We start from the raw sequence: 12,937 nt of genomic DNA on the forward strand, positions 1-12,937 counted from the left end.
TTCACAGATTTGGGGCCGTTGCGGCGAGGCGAGGCGCGGAGAGGCGAGGCAAAGGTTGGCAGCGGGAGCAGAGGGCGGGATTGGTTGCTAGCAAAGGCCTGCCCCAACTGTTCCAGAAAGAATTTATCATAGGCGTCATCATCGAAGGAGTCATCATCAACCTGGCGTTTTTCCGGCTGCACGGGCTCTATAGGCAAGACATCAGACCAAGAGTTAGGGTTCTCCTCTCCAGCCTCCTAACTAGTCTTGGGCTCCCGCTCCTTCTCCCCTGCAGAATTGTGGGAATTGTTCCGTTTGGGTGTGCATTTTTGGATGTTTCATTGATTGTTTGTGGCTAATTTTTCTATGTTGCTGCCATGTAGTTTTTTCCATGTTGTAAGCTGCCTTGGGCATAGTTTGAAGAAGAAGAAGAGTCTGGATTTGATATCCCGCCTTCCACTCCCCTTCAGGAGTCTCAAAGCGGCTAACATTCTCCTTTCCCTTCCTCCCCACAACAAACACTCTGTGAGGTGAGTGGGGCTGAGAGACTTCAGAGAAGTGTGACTGGCCCAAGGTCACCCAGCAGCTGCAGGTGGAGGAGCGGAGACACGAACCCGGTTCACCAGATTACAAGTCTACCGCTCTTAACCACTACACCACACTGGCTCACACAGTTTGAACTGTGGAAAGGTGTCATACAAATAAAATTATGCATGCATGCCTGTTAGAGGGAAGCTGGGATTCCTAGGATGTTGAACATAAGGGGAGCCTGCTGGATCAAGCTCATAGCTGTCAACGTTTCCCTTTTTTAAGGGAAATTCCCTTACTCCGAATAGGATTCCTTGCAAGAAAAGGGCAAAGTGGACAGCTATGATCAAGCTATCAACCTCTCTGCTCCAACTTCTTGCTCCCACGGTGCCAACCAGCTGCTCCAAAGGGAAACCTGCAAGGCCCTGATCCGAGCATGAAAACAACTCTCCCCACCTCCTTTGGTTCATAGCAAGTGGTATTGAGAAGCAGGGCTGCCTCCATTAGTACAGGCGGAGAACAGCCATTGCAGCTGCCTGCTGTCGATAGCCTTCTTTTCCTCCCTGATTTTATCATGTTCAAGCTGTCTTGCTTGGTGGCCACCTCTGCCTCTTGCTGGAGTGAGTTCCATAGTTTAACAGGGTTCAAGTTGGCCGGGAGCAGGGCTGGGAGGCAAAACTGCGCTCAGGTGCCAACTGACAGTGAGGAGGCGACAAGTGTCGGGCTCCCCGTTCAGTGCGCAGGGAGCCCGCTGGGCTTTGAGGGGCTGGTGGTGGGAGGGACACAGAGCTGCCTTCGCGCGCCCCCCTCGGGCTCCCAAGAAGGCGAGGCAGGGCTGAGCCACTCACCGTCAAAGTCCAAATGGCCAAAGTCATAGTTGTCAGGATTAAGTACCCAGGAGCGCAGGTAGACATAATTAGCCCTGTTTCGGAGTGAGGGGAGGAAAGTGTTGAGGTGGGCAGCACTCAGCTTCTCCCAACTTAAACTCATCACTGTCGCCTGATCAAAGCCAGGTCACCCCACTGGGAGCAGCTGTGGTTTTTTCCAAGAAAAATTAGGTGCCCATAGGCACTATGTCCACCCCAGCTGCTTGCCCACCTTCCCACCCTCTCCGTCCCTCCCACCCCCTCCCACTTTGCCACTGCCCCCACCGCTGCCGCTTCCCACGGCTGCAGGCACAGCCTCTGGAGAGTTGCATGGACTGCAAGAAGATCAAACCTCTCCATTCTGAAGGAAATCAGCCCCGAGTGCTCACTGGAAGGACAGATCCTGAAGCTGAGGCTCCAAGACTTCATGAGAAGAGAAGACTCCCTGGAAAAGACCCTGATGTTGGGAAAGATGGAGGGCGGAAGGAGAACGGGACAACAGAGGACGAGATGCTGGGACAGTGTTCTGGAAGCTACCAGCATGAGTTTGACCAAACTGCGGGAGGCAGTGGAAGACAGGAGTGCCTGGCGTGCTCTGGTCCAAGGGGTCACGGAGAGGCGGACACGACTAAACGATAAACAATGGTTCCAAACTACAAGAAAGAAGATTCCACCTAAACATTAGGAAGAACTTCCTGACAGTAAGAGCTGTTTGACAGTGGAATTTGCTGCCAAGGAGTGTGGTGGAGTCTCCTTCTTTGGAGGTCTTTAAGCAGAGGCTTGACAACCATATGTCAGGAGTGCTCTGATGGTGTTTCCTGCTTGGCAGGGGGTTGGACTCCATGGCCCTTGTGGTCTCTTCCAACTCTATGATTCGATGATTCTATTCTATGATTCTAGGTGCGTCTTATGGTCAGGTGCATCTTATGGAGTGAAAAATGCGGTATTCCTAGCATTCGGAAGGACAGTCTTGCTTTCCCAGCACCACGACTACCTTTACCTCCACAACCTACAGGGAGACCCAGCTGCCAAAGCCTCAAGGCCAAGGAAGCACACACACAGCTGGGGGGAAAGTAACACCCATTTATTTCATTAAAGCATCACTTTGGAGTTTGGGAGAACGTTGTCAGCAATATGCAGATGACACTCAGCTCGACTTCTCCATCAACTAGGTATTTGGCTGATTAACATGTCATGGCCTTTTAAATGTGTTTGTGGGAGGCAGCTCATTGGTTTGTTTTCGTTTTATTATGTACTTTGTGTTCTCATTTTTTAAAAAAAATTCTGTTGTGAACAGCCCTGGGATCTTTGGATAAAGGGCGGAATGGGCGTAGCCAGGATTTTTGTTCGGGGGGGCAGAACTTTAGTTAGGGCGGGGCAGAACCAATGTGATCAGTCAGTTAGTGAAGCATTTATATTGTTTCAGGTGATTGGGGGGGCAGCTGCCCCACCTGCCCCCCTTGGCTATGCCCATGAAGGGCGGTATGTAAATCTAATAAATAATAATAATAACAGTAACCCAAAGAGTGCTCTCCAACGGCCCATCCTCCTCCTGGAAAAGAAATACGCAGTGTAAGGAGTCTCTATGGGAGTATATTGTATTTAAAAATGGGGTATCAGAGTTGTTTTTTGTTTGTTTGTTATTTAAGGGATGCAGGTGGCGCTGTGGGTTAAACCACTGAGCCTAGAACTTGCCGATCAGAAGGTCGGCGGTTCGAATCCCCACAACAGGGTGAGCTCCCGTTGCTCGGTCCCTGCTCCTGCCAACCCAGCAGTTCGAAAGCACGTCAAAGTGCAAGTAGATAAATAGGTACCGCTCCGGCGGGAAGGTAAATGGCGTTTCCATGCGCTGCTCTGGTTTGCCAGAAGCGGCTTAGTCATGCTGGCCACATGACCCAGAAGATGTACGCCGGCTCCCTCGGCCAATAAAGCGAGATGAGCGCCGCAACCCCAGAGTCGTCTGCGACTGGACCTAAGGGTCAGGGGTCCCTTTACCTTTACTTTATCAGAGTATTTAGGGGGCTAACCAGGTTGGGATAGCTTGGATAGCAGGCTGGTTGGGTTTTGAATGTCTTATGTAGATTTTTCAATTTCGTTGTTCTGTATGGGACAAATGACAATAAAGATTATTGTATCGTAAATGACCTGTGGGGTGGTGCAGTTGTTCTTGTTTTAAAGGAATGCTCCACAGGAGGAAAGGAATCTTCCACAGGGAGTTAACCCCCAGCTCTCTTACTGTGCATTGCTCACGCCCCAATCTTCTCCCCACTGCTTCTTTTCCACAGGAGGGAAGGAATCTTCCTCTTGCCTGGAATTTGGGTCACACCCCCTGACCTCCTTGGCTGCAGGTGTGTTTTGAAGAAGCCAGGCTGGCCCGGCCACAAACGCCAAAGGAAATCAGGCAGTCAAGCGAGTTTGATGAAGAAGGTGGGTCCTTGGCCTCGCAGAAGGGCTCTTGTCTTGTGCACCAGGGAAATCAGGTCAGAATGTGCAGGGAACATTATGTTTCCATAACCGGAACTTGCACACAACTCAGAGTTCTTCCCAAACGCGGGCGAGATGTTCTTGTCAAAGTGCAGTCAAGCGTATGCCGTATTTTTCCGTGTATAAGACTATATTTTTTCCTAAACTTTGGAAGTTTAAAATAAGGAGTCGTCTTATACATGGAGAGTGCAGTGCGTTTTCTTAAGTTTGAGTCCCAAAAAATAGGGGACGTCTTATACACGGAAAAATGCGGTAATACTTATTTCATTTCTTTGCTACTTTTCCACTCGCAAAAAAAATAATGCTCAAAGAGACACGCAGCAAAGAAAACCGAAATGCATTTCAACACCAAACAGTGCAAAAAGAATTTCCTAATAACATATCAAAACAACTCAATAGCAAATATAATAACATGGGGGGAAACAATATTTCAGAACTCTAAATAGAACAAGATTGCATAAACAACATTCAGCATCCGGTAACAAAAATAGCAAGGGAGCTTGACAGTTTCCCCTTGGTGTGGAGACAGCCCCTGCCATGCTGTCACTCACAGCTCCTCTCCTGCAGCAATTTGCAAGGCTTCTAAGGGCAGCGGGTGAGGGGAGCTGGAAACACCCCTCTTTCCTTCCTTGGAGGTTTTTAAGCAGAGGTTGGATGGGCATCTGTCAGGGATGCTTCAGCTGAGATTCCTGCATTGCAGGGGGTTGCCTAGATGACCTTTGGGGGTCCCTTCCAACTCTTACGATTCTATGGCGTCTCTCCAGTATGAGGAGTTTTACAGATTTATGTAAGAATGTTAGTAGCTCCTGGCTGCATCCTCTTCTCACGGTGGCCTAGATGTTATTTCTGGGAAACCTGCAAACAGAATCGAGCACAAGATCCCTCTCCCTTCCTCCCATTTCCAGCTCACCAACTGCGGAGGCACAGCAGAGCCACCCTGGCCGGGAGCCCTCAAGAGCCCTCTCCCCCTCCACGAATTTGCCTGATCCTCTTTCAAAGCCATCCAAGTTGGTGGCCCTTGAAATAAATAAAAAATAAGGTCTTAATAAATGTTCATAAATGCACCAAGCAAACACGTACATAAATATATAAACCACATGTCTGAAGCAGCACAGGAAAACCGCCCTGAAACCATCTTGGCTCCCAAACTGACCAAATGTTTTCTCTGCAAGGTCAAAGGAAAATGGAAAAGCCTCCCCATTGTCTTTTCCTTCACAAATCCTGTCTTAAGGGTATGTCTGTGTATGAATAGGGTGAGCCTGTGACCTGGCTCAGGAACTAAGTATTTGTCATTACAAAAGACTGGCCAGGCTCCCCAGGGTATCCAATCAAGTGAGCATTAACCGGTAACCTGCAAGACACTCAGATTTCTGCTGTAGACCGCCCTTTCTGTGATGTAGGTATGATGTATGGAGGGGTGGCCTGGAGCTCCAGGGCGGGCAATTTAAAATGTCTATATAAGGGCAGGCACACCTTTGTTCTGGGTTCCTCCTCCCTCCTGTGTGTCTTGAGGGGAGCACCCTGTTGCAACAGTTCGATAAAGATCAGGCTTACTAGTAGCTTTGCTTCTCAATAATAATAATAATAATAATAATAATAATAATAATTTATTATTTATACCCCGCCCATCTGGCTGGGCCTCCCCAGCCACTCTGGGCGGCTTCCATAAAAACCAAAAATACAGTAAAATATCACACGTTAAAAACTTCCCTGAACAGGGCTGCCTTAAGATGTCTTCTGAATGTCAGGTAGTTGTTTATCTCTTTGACATCTGCTGGAAGGGCGTTCCACAGGGCGGGCGCCACTACCGAGAAGGCCCTCTGCCTGGTTCCCTGTAGCTTTGCTTCTCGCAATGAGGGAACCGCCAGAAGGCCCTCGGCGCTGGACCTCAGTGTCCGGGCAGAACAATGGGGGTGGAGGCGCTCCTTCAGGTATACTGGACCGAGGCCGTTTAGGGCTTTAAAGGTCAGCACCAACACTTTGAATTGTGCTCGGAAACGTACTGGGAGCCAATGTAGGTCTTTCAAGACCGGTGTTATATGGTCTCGGCGGCCGCCCCCAGTCACCAGTCTAGCTGCTGCATTCTGGATTAGTTGTAGTTTCCGAGTCACCTTCAAAGGTAGCCCCACGTAGAGCGCATTGCAGTAGTCCAAGCGGGAGATAACCAGAGCATGCACCACTCTGGCGAGACAGTCCGCAGGCAGATAGGGTCTCAGCCTACGTACCAGATGGAGCTGGTAAACAGCTGCCCTGGACACAGATTTGACCTGTGCCTCCATGGACAGCTGTGAGTCCAAAATGACTCCCAGGCTGCGCACCTGGTCCTTCAGGGGCACAATCACCCCATTCAGGACCAGGGAATCCTCCACACCTGCCCGCCTCCTGTCCCCCAAAAACAGTACTTCTGTCTTGTCAGGATTCAACCTCAACCTCAATCTGTTAGCCGCCATCCATCCTCCAACCGCCTCCAGACACTCACACAGGACCTTCACCGCCCTCACTGGTTCTGATTTAAAAGAGAGGTAGAGCTGGGTATCATCCGCATACTGATGAACACCCAGCCCAAACCTCCTGATGATCTCTCCCAGTGGCTGCATGTAAATGTTGAAAAGCATGGGGGAGGGGACAGAACCCTGAGGCACCCCACAAGTGAGAGCCCAGGGGTCTGAACACTCATCCCCCACCACCACTTTCTGAACACGGCCCAGGAGGAAGGAGCGGAACCACTGTATGACAGTGCCCCCAGCTCCCAGCCCCTCAAGACGGTCCAGAAGGATGTTATGGTCGATGGTATCAAACGCCGCTGAGAGATCCAGCAGAACTAGGAAACAGCTCTCACCTTTGTCTCTAGCCCGCCGGAGATCATCAACCAGTGCGACCAAGGCAGTTTCAGTCCCATGATGAGGCCTGAATCCCGACTGGAAGGGATCCAAATGGTCCGCTTCTTCCAGGCATGCCTGGAGTTGTTCGGCAACCGCTCGCTCAATCACCTTGCCCAAGAATGGAAGATTTGAGACTGGGCGATAGCTGGCCATCGTGGCCGCATCTAAAGATGGTTTTTTAAGAAGCGGTTTAATAACCGCCTCTTTCAGCGGGTCTGCTTGGCCTCTGTTATTTTCTCCGACCGATGGAGAACCTGCAAAGGACTCTATAAGGGCTCTTGTGTCCCCCAGAAGGGAATAAAGGCAGATTTTTGTTTATTACACCCTGATGACTTCCTTGTGGAAGCAAATCCCCCAGTTTAGCTCTGTGCTGCGCGAAGAAGTCATTTCTTTTCCCTGCCCTGCATCTCCCGACATTCATTGGGCCCCCCTCAGTTCCCGTGTTAGGAGAGAGGGAGGGAAACTTTTCTCTGTCCACGGCAGGAATTTGAAATTTCTATCATTCGGCCTCTGGCTCACCATTTCCCTGAACAAAAAAGTCCCAACATAGCAACCTTTCTGCAAAGAAGAGCCACTCCGTCCCCCTTATTCAGCACAGAAAGATTTGGGGGGGGGGAGGACAGGTCTTTATGGGAAATGGAGTCTTGATAGCACAAGGATGGAAGAACGAGGAAATCCCAACAAGAGAACAGTGGCAAGAGAAATTGATGAACTATGCAGAACTGCCTAAACTGACATACAAACTGCGAGACAAGGACAACTGTGGCTTCAAAGAAGAACGGGAACTTTTTTACAAATTACCTAAAAAGACAACAAAATGAATTGGACTCCTTGGCAGGTTTTGAATAAACATACACAAATTTATTGATTGTTAATATATTAGATAGATAATATAAGGATTTATACATTTTTACAATATGCAGAGAACAATATGTTATGAGAAATCAGCGAAAGGAGCTGAGGGAAGTCTGGGGGGGGACTTGATAGGGAGGTGGGAAAGAAAAAGGGGAAAAAATAATGAATATAATATGTTTTGATATTTTGATATGTTGAAATTGTTAATTAAAAAAAACCTTTTTTTAAATGGAGACCATTTTCCACAGGGCCAACTCCAGGTTGGAGGAGCCCTTGGCAAGATGGCCTTTGTGGGGGTCCTCTAAGTCTGCACCCCCTCCAGAGGCTCATCTTCAGGCAGATGTTTCTTGAAGGGCACCCGAAAACCTCTTAACATGCGCTGATTTGCATGTGTCCACTGAACCCCTATTGGCCAAATACTCTCTCAAGGCGTTTCTGGCCTTTCCACAGCCATCCTAAGTGCACCCAAAAAGGAGGCAGAAGTTAAGGAGGGAAGGAGGAACCAGCTGAGTGACACCTGACAGGGAAGGTGGAGGCAGGAGGAGGCCACCCAAGGACAAGGTTGTTTAACCAACAGTGAACCTCAACATTCACAAAGGAAGCTGTACCAGGCGAGTCAGATCATTGTCACTGACGAGTGTAAGAGCCTGCTGGATCAGGCCCAAGCCCCTTCTGGCCAGCCCTCTGGTCTCACAGCAGCCAACTCTTCGTCTATGTTATTCCAGATGCTGTAATAAATGGAAATCTGCCCTTATTCCCTTCTGGGGGACACAAGAGCCCTTATAGAGTCCTTTGCAGGTTCTCCATCGGTTGGAGAGAATAACAGAGGCCAACTAGAGAATATTGAGAAGCAAAGCAGCTCGTAAGTTTGATCTTTATTGATCCGTTGCAACAGGGTGCTCCTCTTACACGCAGGAAAGGAGGACCCAGAACCAAGGTGTGTCCGCCCTTATATAGACATTTTAAATTGCCCGCCTTGGAGTCCCAGACCACCCCTAGATACATCATACCTACATCACAGAAAGGGCGGTCTACAACAGAAATCTGAGTGCCTTGTTTATCTCCTGTCTTGCAGGTTACCGGTTAATGCTCACTTGATTGGATACCCTGGGGAGCCTGGCCAGTCTTTTGTAATGATAAATACTTAGTTCCTGAGCCAGGTCACAGGCTCACCCTATTCATACACAGACATACCCTTAAGACAGGATTTGTGAAGGAAAAGACAATGGGGAGGCTTTTCCATTTTCCTTTGACTTTGCAGAGAAAACATTTGGTCAGTTTGGGAGCCAAAATGGCTTCATGGCTGTTTTCCTGCGCTGTTTCAGACATGTGGTTTATATATTTATGTACGTGTTTTCTTGGTACATTTATGAACATTTATTATATATATAAGACCTTAATTGTTTTTATTTCAATGCACATGAGAACTGAAAGTGAAGGGAGAAAAGAGCTCTCCTAGCTAGCAGCCACTAGGGAGCCTTATCGTCCTCTGTGAATTTGTCCACTTCTCTTTTAAGCCATCAAGTGGGCCATCAACACCTCCTATTGAAGTTCCATGGGTTAACTAGGAGCTGTGTGAACAATCTCTTTCTTTTCTCTGTCCTGAATCTTCCAATGGTCACCTTCATTGGGTGGCCACAAGTTGAAGTGCTGGGAGGAGAAAAACTATTCTCCAAGCACAATATTATCTACAGAGGCTCACTGGTGTGCACAGGAGAAAGGGAGGTACCCTGCTGAAGTGTGGTGAGGCAGCGCTGTGTAGTGGTTAGAGTGTCAGACATTAAACCTGGGAGACCAGGGTCTGAGCCTCCACCTGGCCACGAAGCTTTTAATATTTGATGAATCATTGTATTTAATAATTTTGCTGGAAGCCGCCCAGAGTGGCTGGGGAAACCCAGCCAGATGAACCGGGTATAAATACTAAATAATAATAATAATAATAATAATAATAATAATAATAATAATAGCTCATCAGGGGTGACCTTGGGCCAGTCCCTCCCTTCCAGCCTAACCTACTTCACAGGGTTATTGTGAGGATTCAACGAGGAGGGCGAGAGCCTCCTGGAGCTGCTTGGAGAAAAAGATGACCTATAAATGCAATCTGATAAATTTAGAGAGAAACAATCCAAGGTTCAGGGCACTTCGAAAAACCCATTTCTTGCTGCGTAGCTTTTTGTGGACGACGGTCCGGCTCAACAGCTTCCTGCCCTCCTGCCATAAGGAAGCTTCTGCTTCTATTTTCCAGGCGTCACGAGAGAGTGACTGATCTTGGGGAGAAAAGGCAGGTAAGTCACGGAAGGTGAGCAAACGCATCTCGAGCCCCGGGGGTCCCTCCTTCCCATCAGGAGCGCCAGCTTGGCCCCGCGGCCGTGGGTGCCAGGCGGCGCGCACGGCCCTGTCACTGAATTTTTGTGGGTGCCCGGCCCCTTGGTGGGGAATTTGGTGGGTGCTGGGGGCACCCGGGGAGTCGCCGCCTGCGCTTCCAGCCCTGCGGCTCCGCGCCACGGAATTCCTTTGTTGCCTTGGCGCTGCGCCCTCTCCAAATCTCAGGGCGCGCCTGTGATTTCTTCGCCCCGTCTCCAAGGGGCGCCTCGGGAAAGGGAGCCCGCCGGGGCGCACGCCTCTCCGGCTCCCGGGCGGCGGGGGCGGCGCTTCCTTCCCGGCGCGCGGGGGGAGCCGAGGGAGAGGCCGGCCACGGAGAGCCGGGAGGCGGCGGCTGGAGGAGGAGGAGGAGGAGGAGGAGGAGCCGCCGCAGCCCGAGCGGCCATCGCAGGAGGAGGAGGAGGAGGACGGAGACGCCGGCGCCCCCAGCCGCCTTTGCCTCCAGGTGAGCGGCCACCCCCTGCTCGCCAAGAGCCTGGGGGGGTCGGACGGAGGTCCCCCAGCCTGGCTCCCCCAGCCGGGCTTCATCCTCGGCGAGACGAGCTGCTAGAGCGCTTCCTCCGGGCATGTGCAGAGCGCGCATCCCTTTGCGCGCAATCTTCCTCGCCGCTGGGGAGTCCTCGCCCGCCAAGCCCCCGGACCTTTTCCCGGACGGGGCCGCGGCTTCGGGCCTGCCATGGGTGGGGCTGCGAGAAAGGGGCCCCGGGGCATGTGCAGAGTGCCCCCTGCCGACTGACCGCGCGCGCTCTCTGGGGCGGAGGGTTTCCAGGGCAGGGCTGCGCCCCTGCCTCTTTGGCAATGCCCTGAGCTGCCCTCCAAAGAATGTGGGGCGGGGGTTGCTTGCGCCCCCCTCCTGCTTCCTTGTACCTGGTGGGGGAGAGAGGGCAAGGCCCGCCCTGGCACCTGCCGCCCCAGAGCAAGATGGGCTGGGCTTTCATGTGTTTTATTTACTGTTTATGACTTTTGTTACGTTGCCAATTATGTAAATCTTGTCATGCCGTCAGCCGCCTTGAGCGTTGTTTTAACCATGGAAAGGCGGCATGCAAATAAAACGATGATGATGGGCTGGAAGAGCCGGGCGTGCCCTGCCTCACCTGGGGCTGAGGCACCTTGGCATCACGTCGAGGCCCCAGGTTGCCCCTGTGGCTGCTCAGCTCCCAGCTGCTCCCTTGGGACAAGAACCGCAAAACCTCTGGGGACGTGAGGGTGCTGAGTGCCAGCACTGTTTTGCTCTTCCTCACTGGGTGTGCATGGGGCGGGCATTCTCCCATGCCAGGCAGGATGCCTCAGGCTACCTCTGCTGCCTCTTCTCTCCCTTCCTTCTATATCCAGTACCCTCTGCAGAGAGACCCTCTCTCTGGCTTTCAAAACAAAGGGCAGAAAAGCCCCGCAACTGCTTTGGCAGCATGAAGAGAAATTAAAGAGTGTAAATAAGTTTTGATGGATGCAATAATACTGAATGTTTTAGTTTTTGTAAAAACACAGGGATTTATGATATGTAAAATGAACCATGGAAAGAGAAACAAAATAAAGAAATTCCTTCCAGTAGCACCTTAGAGACCAACTAAGTTTGTTATTGGTATGAGCTTTCGTGTGCATGCAGGTATCTGAAGAAGTGTGCATGCGCAGGAAAGCTCATACCAATAACAAACTTAGTTGGTCTCTAAGGTGCTACTGGAAGGAATTTTTTTATTTTGTTTAGACTACGGCAGACCAACATGGCTGTACATGGAAAGAGAAGAAATCATTGATATCTTAAGGATGTAAAAATTAGTATTTTAAATTGTCAAACAGAAACTATAATGATTATATATATATATATATATATATATATATATATATATATATATGAAAAGCCCCACAAACCAAAGATTCATCATCATGTTTCATTTTGTTGGGTTGCATTTATATCTCCAAGGAGCTCAAGGGGGGGGGGTGTGGTCCTCCCCTCTTCCCTGTTTAATCCCTGCAACAACCCGGTGAGGCGGGTCAGGCTGGGAGGCAGTGACTGGCCCCCAAGGTGAGCTTCATGGCTGTATTGGGCTTTGAGCCCTGGGCTCTCCCAAGTCCTAGTCCAACACCCTAACCGGCACACTGCACTGGCTCTAATTATTACGGGTTTTCGAAACCACTTTTTAGGGCTCAGTTACCCCTCCAAAATGGTGCACAAGGCACCAGGAGAAACACAATGGTCACAAAATATTAAAAATTAAGCAATTGTCCAGTTAAGACCATGTCACACCCCCTTAAAATGGAGCAGCAATTAACAGCCATTATTAATAAAGCAGCAGTTAATGCAGAGCAGACTGAAATGAAAATGGTTTGCATATTCTTGTCAAAAACTTCCAAAACAAGGCCGGCGGGGAGGCTTGCGCAAGAGCACCATTAAGTGCAGGGCAGCTGCTGCCACCCCCATGCCCCCCCCCAGTCCCTGACCCTCACATCTGGCAGCTTTCTTTCTCCTACAGGCAGGCCGGAGCACAGGACCTCCTTGGCCGAATGCAAAAGCCCAGGCAGGCTTGTAGGGGGCGCAGGGTGGGACAGGGCAAGCGGCAGCCCTCCAGATGTTGGCTGGGCTTGATGGGCGTGGGAGCCCAAAGAACATCTGCAGGGCCACAGGAGCCTCGCCTCTGAGTTTAGTGCTTTAGAAGCCAAAATTCGAGCTTTAAACTGAGTCTCCAAACGAAGGAGGCAGCCCATGTAACGGTAGAGAATCGGTGGGGCGCTTGGCCCCAACCAGCACTCTCGCTGCCATATTCCTGCTGTGGACTAGATGACCATCGGGGTTCCCTTCCAGCTCTGCAATTCTGAGATCTGATGAATCTGTGATGTTGGTGTTTCCAAACTGTCTTCCAAGGCAGAGTGGGCATCGTAGTGTCCGGAGTGGGCACAAGGTAAATCAGGATCTGCTTGTGGACCTTTGAGGGATTAACTGACTTCTAATAATATAACCATAGCAAG

The sequence above is a fragment of the Podarcis raffonei genome, chromosome 6 (genome assembly GCF_027172205.1).
Source record: "Podarcis raffonei isolate rPodRaf1 chromosome 6, rPodRaf1.pri, whole genome shotgun sequence".
NCBI lineage: Eukaryota > Metazoa > Chordata > Lepidosauria > Squamata > Lacertidae > Podarcis > Podarcis raffonei.